Raw genomic sequence first — 14962 nt, 5'->3', positions numbered from 1 at the left:
TCATTGTGGCATATAATAGCTTATGCCACCAACCATAAACCTGTTAAATAGCCAATTTTGTCATTTTATTCCATGATATTATCTATCTTTTTCTGCAGGACTTGTTTCTTTTTGAAGTGTACACCTGGGAAATCCGGCTGATGATCCTCTTGCTGACTTTTCTCTAAAGAACAAAATATAATTCTTGCAGCTGGCTTCGTCTGCCTCTAAAATATATGTGCGTGTGTGCGCACGCGCGCATTAATACTGCAACCCCTGCATATATAGTCTGGCATTCTGCTGCCTCACCCATACAACTGTACTGTTTTCTGCAAACAAATGTGGACACTCCCCTATCACGTGTGGAATCACTTGTCTTAAGTTGTAATTTTATGTTAACTTGGGATATTAACTATGTTAACTATTTCTCCATGGAAATAGGTGGGACCTACTTCTGAGTAAACATGCACAGGGTTGCACTGTTAACCCCCGTGTAGTAGCAATCTGCAGTTGAATTCAGTAGGATGTGCTTAAAGTTAGTTCTTTATGAAAAAAGTGGAAGAGAACGGATTTTTTTAAAAGATCGAAGAAACAAAGGAGAAAGATAAATAAAAACTCCTGTTGAAACGGAAAGTTGCTCATGCAGTGGAACAAATAAGCCTATGCCTAAAAAGGATTAGAGAAAAATATGGAAGAGAGAAACAACACAGAGTGTGGTGGCACATTAAAGATGAACACATTTATTCTGACGTATGCATTTGTGGACTGTAGTCCACTTCATCATGTGCCTACACCAGAATTATTTGGTCAATCTTTAAGACTCTTTCTGTTGTGTTTGCTGCAATAGCCTAGCATGGTCACCCTTCTGGAAATTGTGACATGCAAGAATAAGGTTGTCAGTGGCCATTAGTCATGATAGCTGGATATTACCTCACGTAATAAACATGCATAGGATTGCAACCACAGCTATCTAAATGGATGGGTGGGCATAAGACTATTAAGTCCCGGGTCTAAAATTATATAGCTGCCTGCTGTTTGGGAGTAAACTCTGCCATACTAACAACAGCACAATCCTATATACCTCTGCACAGACATAAACCCCATTGGATTCAATGTGTGTGTGTGTGGGGGGGTGTATAGGGCTCCATTCTCCGGGAGACCCTCCTTTTGAGCTAGAGGCAGGTGCAAATGAACGAATAACCACCAGAAGAGGAAATACGTTTTTTTTCTCACTCAAATTAACTTCTTTAGTTACTACTTTGGTTTTTATTCTGTGTTAAAACCATGGGGTAAAATGCACGAGTTAGACCCTCTCTGAACTGAACGTGACCGAAGTTAATGGTGACGAAGTCAAATCCCTGGCATTTCAATGGGTCTACCCGAGGTTGGCTTTTACACCTGGTTTTATATTGTGTTTTGCTATTTTATCGTTTGAAGCTTGGTCTTGTAAACCGCCCGGAGGGCGTCGCCTAATGCAATTAGAAAGGCAGTTAATGAGGCGAGCCCGGGGCGGGCCCCGCGGAGGAGGGAAGCGGGCGAACGAGGAATAGGAGGGGAGCAAGAAAGGGGGATCGGGGGTGGCTGGGTGAGGGGGGGGGCTCTGTATGAGGGGAGTGTGAGGAGGGGGGGAGGAACGGAGGAGGAGCAGGAGAGAAAGAAAGAAAGACACAAAAGGGAATTGGCGGAAGGAGGAGAAGGAAAGGAAAGCAGCGGCGGCGGCGGCGGCGGCTCTTCTTCCAGGCGGCCGGGCCGGCTTCGGGGCTGGGCGTGCTGCAGTCTCCGCCTCCCTCGGAGCCCCGCTCAGACGTTGTCGGCTTCTCCTTTCTCTTCCCGCCCCTTCGAAGCCGGGGAGGGACGAGGAAGGAGGCGCCGCTGGAGCTGCCCACGACGACACCGCCACTGAGGCGAAGGAGTTGGCGGCAGTGGCGGCGGCGGCGCTGAGGGAGACCCGGCCACGGTGAGGCGAAAGGGCGGCAGCGGCTGCCCCCCATCCCGTCCCCGTGGGGCCCGGCTAGGCCGCGGGGCTCAGCCCTGAGGGGCGCCTTGCCCAGGCGAGACCCCTGCCTGCAACCCCTCTGGGCTCCGGCTGAGGGAAGGGAAGGGAAGGGAAGGCGGCCTACCTTGGGGAGGGGTCTCTCTTTCTGACAGGGGATTGAGCTTTACAAATAGATTCTTATATTAAGGGGGGGTCTGGGTGCCTACGCAGGCGTGGGTTACCCCCAATTCACTAAGGGGGCCCTGTACTCTGGTTTCCCAAATTTGGGTGGGGGGAGCTCCCTGCTTTGTGTCAGCTTAAAATGATACGAGGGTCGTCGTCCCCTCCATCCTGGGGAGGGGGCTGCTTTAAGTTGGGGGGTCTGTTCGCCCCCCACTTGCTTCCTACGTGTGGGTGGGTGCTTTGCTTTGTCAGCAGAGAGTGACGGGGGTGGTTTTGGGGGGAAGGCAGAGTTGTGTCGAGGGAGACATAGACCAGTGTTGGGGAATGTGAGGGGGGGGGCTTGTTGTTATATGTGACACACACACACACACACACACACACACACACACACACCTAACACCATTTTGCATTTTTATTTTTTGGTTCTTGGGGCTGGTGATTTAGGTTGCACGATTTGAGAGCGAGCGAGCGAGATTAGATGTGCCTTCCCACCCCAATTTTAGTCATGCGGTATTAGGGGAGATGTTGTGTCAGGCTTGGATTTCCGGGGTGTCGTGTGTGTATCATTCTGCGCCTCTGTTTTCTACTCAGTCTCTCTGGGCCCCTGTTTCACCACCTTTTCAATAGCGCTCTTTGTGCTTTGTCAAGGTGGAATGATAATTGTGTGTGGAGTGCTGGTATTGGACACTGCAAGGGTCCTTTGTCAGGGATAACATGGATTTGGGGGGATCTGTACCCCCATTTTGTGGCTGCGATGTTATATATGTGACTGGTCAGGTATTGTGGTGGCGCTTAAACCTGTTCATTTTGCCGCTGGAGAGTTGTGATTTGTGAAGGCGAAATGACCATTTGTGGGAGGGTGGTCTGCTTCCTAGCCTGGACTCTGTGTTTGGTCTGTCAGGATTGGGGTGAGAAGGATCCATAGCTCTCTTTTTCAGGTGACAGTTAAAAGCAATTTCTGTCTTTGCTTAAAGGGTTATTTTTTCGATGGTGGGTGGGGGAACCACACTACTTTGACAAGCTTGGCTGAGTGAGTCGACTTTGGGGGGTATCATATTTCACCTGTCCTGGGGTCCCTCTCCCTTTTTATATCCTTGGGAGAATTTTTTAGTGTGTCTGTGGAATCTACTTATGTATTGCAGCTGCAGGGGGGTGGGCGGGGGGTGGTGGAATTGGAGACTGGAGTCTATGTTTGTCAAGGTAATAGGATGATGAAAGGTAGTGGGGGGTGGTCCTCAGTTGGGTCAGTATAGTTGGTTCTTAGTGACCCTGCAGTGTCCCTTTGCTGAAGTCTGGTCATTAGTCTTGCTCTTTATGAACATAAAGGAGATTGAAGGAATTTGCATGTGGGAAGATAAGGGGGCTCAAGGCGAAGTTCCCCCTCTCTGCCTGCCATCCTGGGGGGTGGGAAGAGTGGCGCTGAGCTCCTCAGATTTGACAGGGAGGGACAAAACTTGTCTTGGGGGTATCCTTTCTCTTTTCATAAAATTGTGAGGAACGTCAGGGGTCACTGGGGGGTGGAGGGCGAGTTGGAAAATCTGTCGGCATGCTAATTAAGTCACACAGGCTCTGCTAAGTCATCTGATCTGCTATTGCCTAGGGTGACAGCAGCAGGTTTCACTGGTAACCAAGCAGCAATCCTGCCTGAGAGGGAGAGACAGACAGAAAACAGAGGTAGACCTGAACTGAGAGACCGAGGCCATCCACCTGACAGCGGAGCACCTTAAAGTGTTTTATTGAGACTCTTGCCGATAGAAATAAAAGTGCATTTTCCTAGATCGCCTTCCGACACAAAAGCACTTGTAAGCTAACAGTCAGGCAGCGCCATTTGAACTGGGTGGAGAGATGCAGCAGTCAACTGGTGTGCAGTCTCCTGCATGACATCAGTAGTGGGGTGGAAACACCATTGGCTGAAGGGAACAGAATAAGTCGCTGTTTCCTGCCACAAGTGTTAAGAGATTATGAATGTCCTTGCAGAGCTGCTGAGAGCTACGACTTTACCAAGTATAGGATCCTGACTCGAATATACCCTGATTGCAAGGAGTAGGATGTCTAGACTGATAAACTGCACTCACAATATTTCTTATACCTTGTGTTTCTTATTAATGACGGACTTTCAATTTTCAGTTTCTCTTTAAGCTAGTCTTTACTTCTGCTTGGTGTGGAAGGTGTGTATGCATGTGTGTGAGTGTGCAAATACAGATACCGCACCAGTGGTCCTTTACTGTTTTGGGTGGGCAACTGGATAAAATAGTTCCTTTGTGTCTAGCGTATGTTGGTGTTTTTTTCCCCAGTTGCCCATATGCCTCCAGTGCTTAAAAACTGACTAATCATGAAGAGAGCAGCATGTTTCTCCCTCACTCTTGTACATGCTACAAATAACTTTTGTATCTGACACCTTTTGTGCAAGGGAAGGATGTTGACAATATTTATAACCAAAATGTTTGTGATGAAGTTCAAGTACATGTTGTGATTTGTGTTTTTAAGATGTGGCAGTTCTACAGTGTTTTAGCATCCTTGTGATTTTTAAAAGTACAATATGCATCAAGTGAACCAAATTTTAGCAAGTAGTACTTTCAATTTAAGAGGAGAAATAGATTCTTCAGTGCATATATGCAGGCAAAAAAAATTGTGTTCTACCATCTTGTGAATGTATACTTATAAAGAGAGCGAGTGAGTTATAAACCTAGGTGTAAGTGTCTAAGTGTGAGAGTCAGAGAGCTCATGTAATACATATTTTGTTCCTGTTCGAGATTGAAATAGAATTGCAGGTTACATAAAACAGAAGTAGTGTCTCTGTTATATTTCCCATTAATAACATGGTATCTGGAAATACATCAGAAATGTATGATGTTCCCCAGTGGAAAAGCAAGTAAGGGAACTTTTGGCTTCACTTCTTTAAAATGGCTTTCTTCTCCTACTGTAGGAAAGGTTTCCTCTGTTTAGTAGTACTATCCTATACCTTGTAAAGTAATGGCAAAATGGCTGCCCATGCTGGTTATCAAATTGTTTTTACTTCTTTGTTTTTAAAATGAAAAGCTATACAAGTGAGGATCACTTTGGTGCTTTACAGGGAGGAGTTACCAGTTCTATTATTTAAAACTAAAGTGTGGAAATAAGGGGATAACTATGATATCAATGAAACGGTGATGCCGTAGAATAATGGATGGTTGCCAGTCCTAAGTAGCCTCCAAATCAAGCTGTGCTTTTGTTTGCCTGTGGCAGTGTTCATAACTGGTACTTTTAGTTTGGATTTTGTTTCTTTAGCTGGGTTAAATAGAGATAGTTGATTTAGCTTTTCTTAATTGCCAGACTGGAGAAATCCATCTAAATCAGGGATCTCTAATCAGCTGGACAGATATGGCCCATGTAGGTTCCCACTCTGCTTCTTCCCCATGTCCTACCCCCTCTTCCAGGAGGGAAAAAACTCTTCTCTCCAACCAGCTGCAATCAGAGAAAAGAGCTTTATCCTGCAATGGAGAGTAGGTGGGCCTAGGGAGAAAGCTGCTGAGTGATTCTATAATGTTTACCTCTGAAGCTTGTCCTGATTACTTGTGAATAGACATGCTACTCAGGCTTACTTCTGATTAGTCATTCAGAGGCTTTGTATTTGGATGCTATTTGAAGGTGCAACTGCGTGATTCAGGAGTGAATCCTGCTTTCTTTTGAGTAGATATGGACGTACCTCTGAGCTGCACTCCTCTCCACTACTGTTGGTGATATACTGGATTTCCCAATAAGTGGTAATGCAGGTCTTGTAACTCTTGATTATGTCATTATGGCACATGACAGCAGAAGGGTGGGAATGGTATTCTTGTTCCATGATTGGCATTCTTCCCTTTATTGTACTCCTTTTTTCAAACAAAAAGTGCCATCAAGAAACACTGAAACATGTTGGCTCCTGTTATATCAGGACAGTCTGACTGCAATCTTGTATGGCATACGTTTTACTAGAATCCCTGTAGTCAACAATATATTTTTAATTTTACAGAGCAACAGTGTGCAGTGGTCAGGTGTCGGGATTGTCTGAACAGCCAAGCCATAATTAACCTGATACTCAACTGATCTTGAGTGTACATTCTTAAATAATAATAATAATAATAATATATTTATTTATTTATTTATTACCCGCCTCTCTCTTTGGATTGAGGCGGGGAACAACATTAGAACAGGAATCAATACATCTTAAAAATTCTTGATTTAACATTGATCTGGATAGGCCTGCCAGAAAAGGCTAGTCTTTAAAGCTGCCTTAAAATCACACAGAGAGTTAATTTTACGAATCTCATCCGGCAGGCCATTCCACAATCTGGGGGCGACAGAAGAAAAGGTCCTCTGGGAAACTGATGTCAGCCTAGTTTTCGCTGACTGAAGTAAGTTCACCCCAGAGGACCTGAGTGTGCGGGGCGGACTGTATGGGAGAAGGCGATCCCGCAGGTAACCTGGACCCAAACCATTTAGGGCTTTAAAGGTAATGACCAACACTTTGTACTTTGCCCAGAAACTAATTGGCAGCCAGTGGAGTGATTTTAATGTTGGGGTAATATGCTCACCCCTAGATGTACTGGTGACCAACCTGGCTGCCATATTTTGAACGAGTTGAAGTTTCCGAACTAGGTACAATGGTAGCCCTATGTAGAGCGCATTGCAGAAGTCAAGCCTTGAGGTTACCAGCGCATGCACGACTGTCTTTAGGTCTTCTGACTCTAAGAAGGAGCGCAGCTGGCGTATCAGCCGAAGCTGATAGTAGGCACTCCTGGCCGTCGCATCTATCTGGGCTGTCATTTGGAGCGACGGATCCTGGAGCACCCCCAAACTGTGAACACAGTGTTTCAGGGGGAGAGTAGCCCTATCCAGAACTGGTTGGCACACCTCCAAACCTAGGTCAGAGCCCTTGACAGCAAGCACCTCTGTTTTGTCTGGATTCAGCTTCAGTTTTTTTCCCCTCATACAGCTCATTACCGCCTCCAAGCATTCATTCAGAGGAGACACACTATCCTTAGCTGATGCTGTTATTGAAGGCATAGAGAAATACATTTGGGTGTCATCAGCATACTGATAGCACCCCGCCCCATGCCTCCGGATGATCTCTCCCAGTGGTTTCATGTAGATGTTAAACAGCATTGGGGATAGGATGGCAACTTGTGGTACGCCATACAACAGCTCCTTTTTTGAGGTGCAACTATCCCCCAGCATCACCATCTGGAATCTACCTGAGAGGTAGGACCGGAACCACCGGAGCACAGTGCCCCGTATTCCCAAACCCCTCAGGCGTTCCAGAAGGATACCATGGTCGATGGTATCGACAGCTGCTGAAAAGGGACATCAGAAGTGCCTCAGTTTTAAGGCCCTCCCTAGTTCCAGCATTCTTTGCAAGAATCCCAGCAGCCATTAAGTGCTAGGGGGTTAATTAGTGGACAATTCTCTACCTTCTGTATTCTGAGATGTTTTTGGAGATTAAAATCCATGGGTAAAATGTCAAGAAATATGAACCTTCCACTCTCTCCTGTATATAGACATCAGAGGCTGCACACATAAAAAGTAAGGGTTAAGGTGAGGAATGGCACCATTTGTTTCTAATTTATTTGAATCTTCCTTAGTTTTTTTTTTATTACAAGCAATGACCTAATGCAAAAGAAGACTTGGTGCACCAGCCAAGAAATGTCAAAATGGCTAGCCTTCTCTCAGCTGAACAATTTGTCTTCTCTTACGCTGTTCCTTGTGTCCTACTTGGGAGTGGCTCAGGAAAAAAAACATTATCTTGGCTCCCCATCATCAAAGCTTGTTATAGGGCTTTGCATCTTCTTTCTCTCCCCTTTCCTTAGGCACGTTGCTTAAAAAGTCAAGATTAAATGTTCATCTTTGTTGTTCATTTTAAGATGTGATCCTTCCAGTGCCTGGGAATTGGCGTAGAGAGGTGTGGGTGACTCATGAAAGCCACCTTTGTTTCTACCCTTGGCATTCCTGTGGGGAGTATTTACTAAGTCTTTGGGAACGGTATTGGGTTAACATGTTTCCAGCTGCCTCAGCTGAAGGAAGGGTTTTCGGGATTTCAATGAAGTGTGTTTATAGCACATTGGCAATGATCTCAGCTTTTCTGAGGCATATTTTCAGCTACTGGGGGAGTTAACTTCGAACCACCACTCTTAGCTTCCTTGTTAACAGCATCTTGGGAGATAGCCTTCTTCTTCATGCTAGTTCCACATGGATTTCAGCTAAAGGGGCTTGGATATAAAGCAGAAGGAAATCCGGAAGGCAGTAAAATACTGGTCCACTGCATTTCCCCCCTTTTCTTTCGTCACCCTTATTAGCTGCTTCAAGTTCTAATTAACTTGGTTGCTTGCTCTGCATTTTGAGCAGTTCCTGACACGTTCTGAATATTTCCATAAAATTGCACGGGAATATTAAATTAGAAACAGAAATTATAGATGCAAAGAGAGCTTGAAGGTTGCCCAGGAATTAGAGAATTTCTGTTTTTAATCTTCTAGGGGACTAATTTCTTCCCTGTAGCTGCTATTTTTGCAGTGTTCAGAATGTTTTATGGGGACAGGAACGAGAGCTAATGTAAAGATTCACCCTAAATAATGGAGCTCCTTAGTTACTTTATTAGTGGAATATGTTCTTAAAACTAACCAGTAGAAGGCTTTAGAGTTATCTGTAGGTGAGTCCACAGGGTTGCTATCCTATCTTGCCAACTTCCAGAGGGGGAGCCATAGTAGTCTGTTGCAGCAAAAACCAGTCTTGAGGCACCTTAAAAGACTAACATGCACTTGATGAAGTAGACTCTAGTTCTCAAAAGCTTATATCATAATAAAAAAATTAGTCGTTAAAATGCTACAAATTCTTAGTTGTTATGCTGGTTTCCCAGCAGCTTTCTGGTGCATATTCTTTTTCGTATACTAAGTTGGCTGAAATATTAAATCAGAATACTTTCTTTTAATTTTACCCCCTCATTGGTCTGAAAAAGCTCTATCAGAATAAAACACTTCTCCTGAAAATCGTCACCTCCTGCTTGGCTCCTTCATTTTCTGTTATATCAGTTTGAAGCTGAGGGAGCATGGACTTGGGTATTCTGTTCTTAGGTATCCAAAGTTGGATTGTTCTTAGGATTTGACAACCCCACATTCACCATGAATTATTTTCATTCTGAAACACTCATTAGAAATTCAGGCTTGTAATGGAGACCAGGCAGGTGCATCCCAAAATCTTAGGGTGCTTCCAGATAAAGCTTTTATTGTGCAGTCTTTCTGCTTCAATCACAGAATTTTACCTCTTCCACTTGTAATCCTTCTTGTTTTCCCACCACTTTCTCCATCTTTTTTCTTACCACATACAATCCCTTGAGGGAAAGATAGTAGCTACGTTTGATTGGCAGAGCTATGAACTGTACCTGAAAGCACCCTTAGTTCCTATCTTTACTTCATGAACTTAACAAAGGGCACGGTAAGCAGATCCATAATTCCTGACCATTGGCTATGCTGGTTGAGGCTGATTTATAAAGCACTGCTCTGATAAATAATAAATATATCTAGGCACATTGAACTGAAATGTAACAGCTCACACCTTACTCCTTGCAAGTCTTTGACTTCTAATATATCTGTTTTATCTCCTGTGTTAATTAAAGGTGGGAATTTTCTCAGCTTGTCAGTTACTGTTTTCAATAGAACAAACAGACTCGTCACCAACCATCTATAGCAGCTCAAAATGGCTATTTGAGCACATCATTATTTGGTTGTTCAAAAGTCACAAACTATAGGATGTGCCAGCTAGCCAGTCAACCATCAAATGTTATGCAACTAACAATTTAGAGGGCTTGCACAGTGCTGAGCATAACTCAATTTAGGGTTTGCAGTGAGATTTAAGATCTGTTCTCCTTAAAATTTTAACAGTAAGGCTATGCTACTTATCATATAGAATGTCTGGTACATTAAGTATAGAAATGAAGAACATCTGAGGGCAAGAGAGGGATTTTTAAAAATGGCTGAAATAGGAGATGGCTATGTCAGGTCACTAGGTTTGAGGCATGCAGATTCAGTGAGAAATGTGTCTCCAGTCTCCCTTCAAGCATCTAGGAATAAGAGTGAGTGGCATTCATGTTGCGTCGCGGGCAGAGATGTTGATTTCTCCAAGGTGCCCATCACTCTTCAGGAAAAGGGAGAGAATATATGCCATTAGCTCCCAGTCTTGAAAATAGCAATACATTAGCTTGGCCTTCACCACAGCAAACATGAAGGTAAAGAGAAAGAAACCCCCTCTCCATTAATATTTGCTGGCTCAAGAAGCTGTCTTGTGACTTACCGCATTGAGATTGGTCCTAATGGTGCATCATAAGTTTGCACTGCAATGTTAAGGCATAGTAGGCCTGTTCAAGACAGGCAGTATGCTAAGCCATGATTAGGCCACAAAGTCTTTTGCAGCAAATGGTTAGTGAGTGTGTTTAAACCTTGGTTATATAGCCATCGTGATTAGGAATGGTTCACACGAGACACTAAGCCATAATGTTTAGCTCAAAATGCTTAACCACTGGGTTGCTGTGTATTTTCTGTTACCCATGATCTTTTACACAAGATACCCATAGCTTCAGGAGACCAACTAAACCTTCAAGAGCGACACTGTGATACAATAGTATAGTTTGTATTTATAATACGTTTGTAATCCTTCCCTGAATGGTTATTTGATTCTGATAGCTAATGATATCATGGATCAAGTTGTGCATTGATTCTACTGGCAACAAAAAAGAAACCTTAATAGTTGATACTATTACAGGAGAGAAGAGACATATTATTTTTTTTAACCAGGGCTGACTAGCATCTTTGCACACTTTTTAATCTACCTGTTTCAGTGTACAAATGGATTGTCTGTCATGGCACTGGCAGAGTCTACGCCTGTTTTGAAAGTGCTCCAGGAGAAGAAGAATTCTTTAAAGACAAGCTGTATTTTGCAGGATTGTCTGTTAATAGCAAGGCAAAGTGCTCTCTCTCTCTCTAATCTCAGAAAATGATAAATAAAGTTAAACTATCCAGATACTTGGAGTGTTTTTATGTCTGTATATGTATGTAAATAGACTATTTGTTTTGCTGTCAAAGCATGTGCAATAGCCAGATAGCTAGGTTTTTGCCTGAAGGATAAACTGTTATCATCTTGTTGCTGTGGATACAGTTGGAATAAATTTACATGCTGCTATGTTTAGGGAAAGGACTAAAATGGTAACTTAAGGAACATAGGAAGCTGCATAATATTAGGTCAAGCCATCGGTCCATTTAACCCAATTATTGTCTGTTCTGACCGGCTGTAGCTCTCCAGGGGTCTCAGGCAGAGGTCTTTTCCATCACCTGCTGTACCTGATTCTTTTCATCTGGAGATGCTAAAGATTCAAACTAGGACCTTTTGCATGTAAACCAGGTGCTCAACGGCTGGCTAAGATCATGCCCCACTTTCACATAGTTTCTCTTTCTGTCTTGATCCTTGAGAACTTTTTGGTAGTGTGACATCACCATATTATTCTCTGGAATGCACAGCCCTATGGAGTATTTAAAAGCAGGAGGAGACCAATGCTAGTCTCTAAATCCAAGCACATTGATATTCTACAAGCCTGTGAAAACTGAGGACATAAATGATTGCAAAGCATCTTGTATACTATAAGTGCTCTAGAAATCACAATATAGTCTTTTCTGTTCTTGTTTTGTTGAAAATATTTTTCTGGTTCTCAAAATCTCTGGATTTTTTAAAAGACCAGTGTAAAATGCTTTCTTTGCAGAATGCTCAGTTGTTGGCAATTGTACAGATAACTCATATTACAATAATACCTTCACTCTTTGCTCTTTAAAATGAATCCAAATTGGGATGAATGTTTGAATGAAAGTTGAATTGTGCTTATCATTGAAAGCAGTGCAGTGGGAGGAGACAGTGCCTATGCACATTTCCAGTGTGTATCCAATTTACATCTGTGGTTTTTGATCCATCAAGTAATATGTGCATGGACCCATAATTAAATTGGGGCATAAGTGTAAACTACTACTGACCTCAGCATTGGGTTGGGGACCATCAAATGAGAGTGCTCCCTCAGCGCTAAATGGAACTTGAGCAAAAGCAAAGCATTGGAATGAATGAGACATTTATTTCAATGGGGTTTGCATAGGATAAATTCTTGGTGGATTATGCCCATATTTCACTTCTCTTATTCAGTTAGTATGTAGTGCTTATGAATGGGTTCATTGTTGTGAATGCAGCCCTTCTTAGCATTCAGCTGTATTCTAAGATGAAATATTATTTTTGGGACTTTGCACATACCTTTCAAACAATGCATTTTAAGGGTTTGACTTATTGAGATGTTACATAGGGATTTAGTTTTGTGTGTGTGTGTGTGGGGGGGGGTGTGGGTGTGGGTGTGGGTAAATATACATGTCCATCTGTGTACCAACAAGTAGTTTTATGCAAGCAGGCCTAGGCTGAGCTGAAGTGGCATATAACAATGTCAGTGTTGACTTCAAACATTTTCCCAATCTTTAGGAGAGAGTGAAGTTTGTGCTGTAAGCTGAATATTTTATTCTGTGGCTTTTCAGGAGAACGTACTTGGGTAGTTTTAAAGTATGACTGTTTTCGTTGCCATCCTGGCCCCACATGATTAGTTTCCTATGCTAAAAACTTATCCTGTGGCTTATATAATAAGCTATGGCTTCAGCAAGAGATTCCTACTTTGGGATAACATTAAAAACAGTGCAAGAAATGGAAGCCCTTGACTTACTAGCTAACATGCTAATTAGAGCCCAGGCTATTCCCAGATTCTGGGACTCCATGAGGAGTTGTTGTTCTTCTCTGTTGTTGTTCTGCTGCCAGGAAAAGACGTTCTTATTCAGGCAGGCCTTTGTCATATAAGCTGTTTTGTTGCTGAAGGGATTTTGAATGGGTTGATGCTGCTTATTTCTCTGATTGTCTTTTATTGTGTTTTAATTTTATTTATTTATTTTATGTTATGTACTCAGATTTTGTTTTTAATCTGAGATTTATTGGTAGCCACCTTGAGCACTATTTTTGGGTAAGATTGCAGGATATAAATTAATTTTAAAAATACTAATAAATAGATGTATTGTAGTCTTGCCTTGTGTGAGGAATGCCTGGTGTGATAGGCTTCAGGGCTCTTTGGAACACAGTTTGGAGGTAATACTGTTCTAACATAAATTTTGTAGCTTGTGTAGATAAGAGTCATATGTTGCAAAACCATTCAAAAACACTGTTTTTTACGTTATTAATCACCAACAGTATTATAATAATTTTGTTGCTATTAGTTAGTCTGATGACTTTACTTTCAATTACCTGCTCTACAAAATGTTTCTGATAGTTATTGAATGCATCTGCTTAGTAACTAATAACTTGGGAGTTGATTGTTGGGTAACTTTTTAATCTTATATTTCAAATTGATCTGCTGTCAATCTGGCTATATGTTTTGTGTTGTTTTTAAGTCCCTTACTGAAATGAGTAGGGGGAGATGTTTGAAAGCTTTCCCATTCAGTTTTCCTTCTGTGATCTTGAGGAGCTCTAGGTCCTTCTTGATGATGGATTTCCTTCAGCACAGAAAAGCAAAATAGAAAGGGACATAATATGAATTGCAAATGAAGGAAGTGGGCTGCTGTTGCGTCATTTGAAGAACCACAAGAGCTGACAGCATTGAATTGGAGGAACTATTCAGAACAAAACTGTTCAGAAAGTAAAGGCAAATACTTCAAGTATTGGGGAAAGAACTCCAAAACTTTCCCTAAAAGGCAATATCTGTTAAGAGGGGTCTCTTTCCAAACTGAGAGAATACACTTAAGCTATGAAGATGGGCTCTCTAATAAATGTCTTCATTGAATGTTTCTTTCTTAATGGCTTAGTAGTAAAAGCTTAAGAGTTTTGGGGGAATTTGGCTGGAGGCCTCTGTTGAAGAAAACAAATGACACAGCAGATACATAACCCCTGACTGCAGAGAACAGGATTAATATATGAATGAGCACCCTAAGCCAAGAAATGCAATTTTAGAGCTTCTTGTCTGTTGGAGCATTGTCAGTTTTTGTGTGGATAGCTTTTGGGAGCTATGCAAAAGTAAAATGTAATTGTATAGAGTTTGCTAGAAGAGAAACGGATACTTTGAGTTGAAAAAGAAATAATGGCTGTGCGTTTTTGGTAACTCAGTGGTATTAGTGCTGCATGAAAACCTGGTTGCTGTAGCCCCGATCGGTTTACAAGGACACAAATCTGCATTCAAGTAACCTGTGGGGGAGAAAAGTAACCTTACTCCTTTAATGAATTACTCTGTCAGTAATTCAGTTGTCATCCTTTGGGGACAGAAAGGTCCTCTGCTTTGCTCTAAGACAACCTTTAAACAAAGAGAGACTTACTTTGATATTTATTTAATTGTTTAAATTGATATCTTGCCTTTCTGCCAAAAATGTTGCTCAACACAGAATTCAGAATACAAGCACAGAATAAATTCATTGTTTTGGCATACTTTTATTTTGTTAGGAAAGAGGAAAAAATAGTTCTTACCCCTTTGTAAACTGTACTAAACAGCAGTATATAGCCTTGAATAACCTTTACCCATTAATTACTTTCACCCATGTTACTTGGAATGTAGCCATACCATTCATAGGTTATTTGTTGGTCCTTCCCAGAATATATACTTTAAATTCTTCGTATTATCCTTCTAATGAGGCAGATCATTCTTATCCCAATTTCAGAGCTGGGTAGCCAAGGCCAATTATTATTTATTATTTATTACATTTATATACCGCCCCATAGCTGAAGCTCTTTGGGCAGTTTATAAAGACTTGTTGGCTGCATTTGCATGAA

General features: G+C 42.2%; 1 protein-coding gene across 2 annotated transcripts in view; it reads left to right on the top strand.

The window, feature by feature from the left end:
- The first annotated feature begins 1911 nt into the window (after positions 1–1911).
- The window catches only part of CLIP1 (CAP-Gly domain containing linker protein 1), an 84198-nt gene continuing 71147 nt past the window's right edge, over positions 1912–14962 (top strand). The window contains exon 1 of one of the 2 annotated variants that reach the window (XM_063143844.1): positions 1912–1936. The gene's annotated coding sequence lies outside the window, so the exon portion shown is untranslated. Of the gene's footprint in view, positions 1937–3836; positions 3901–14962 lie in introns of those variants that run through there. The other variant, XM_063143845.1, reaches the window with a different exon arrangement.

This window comes from Elgaria multicarinata, chromosome 18 (assembly GCF_023053635.1).
Source record: "Elgaria multicarinata webbii isolate HBS135686 ecotype San Diego chromosome 18, rElgMul1.1.pri, whole genome shotgun sequence".
Taxonomy (NCBI): Eukaryota; Metazoa; Chordata; class Lepidosauria; order Squamata; family Anguidae; genus Elgaria; species Elgaria multicarinata.
This window is presented reverse-complemented; position numbering and strand designations above follow the sequence as displayed.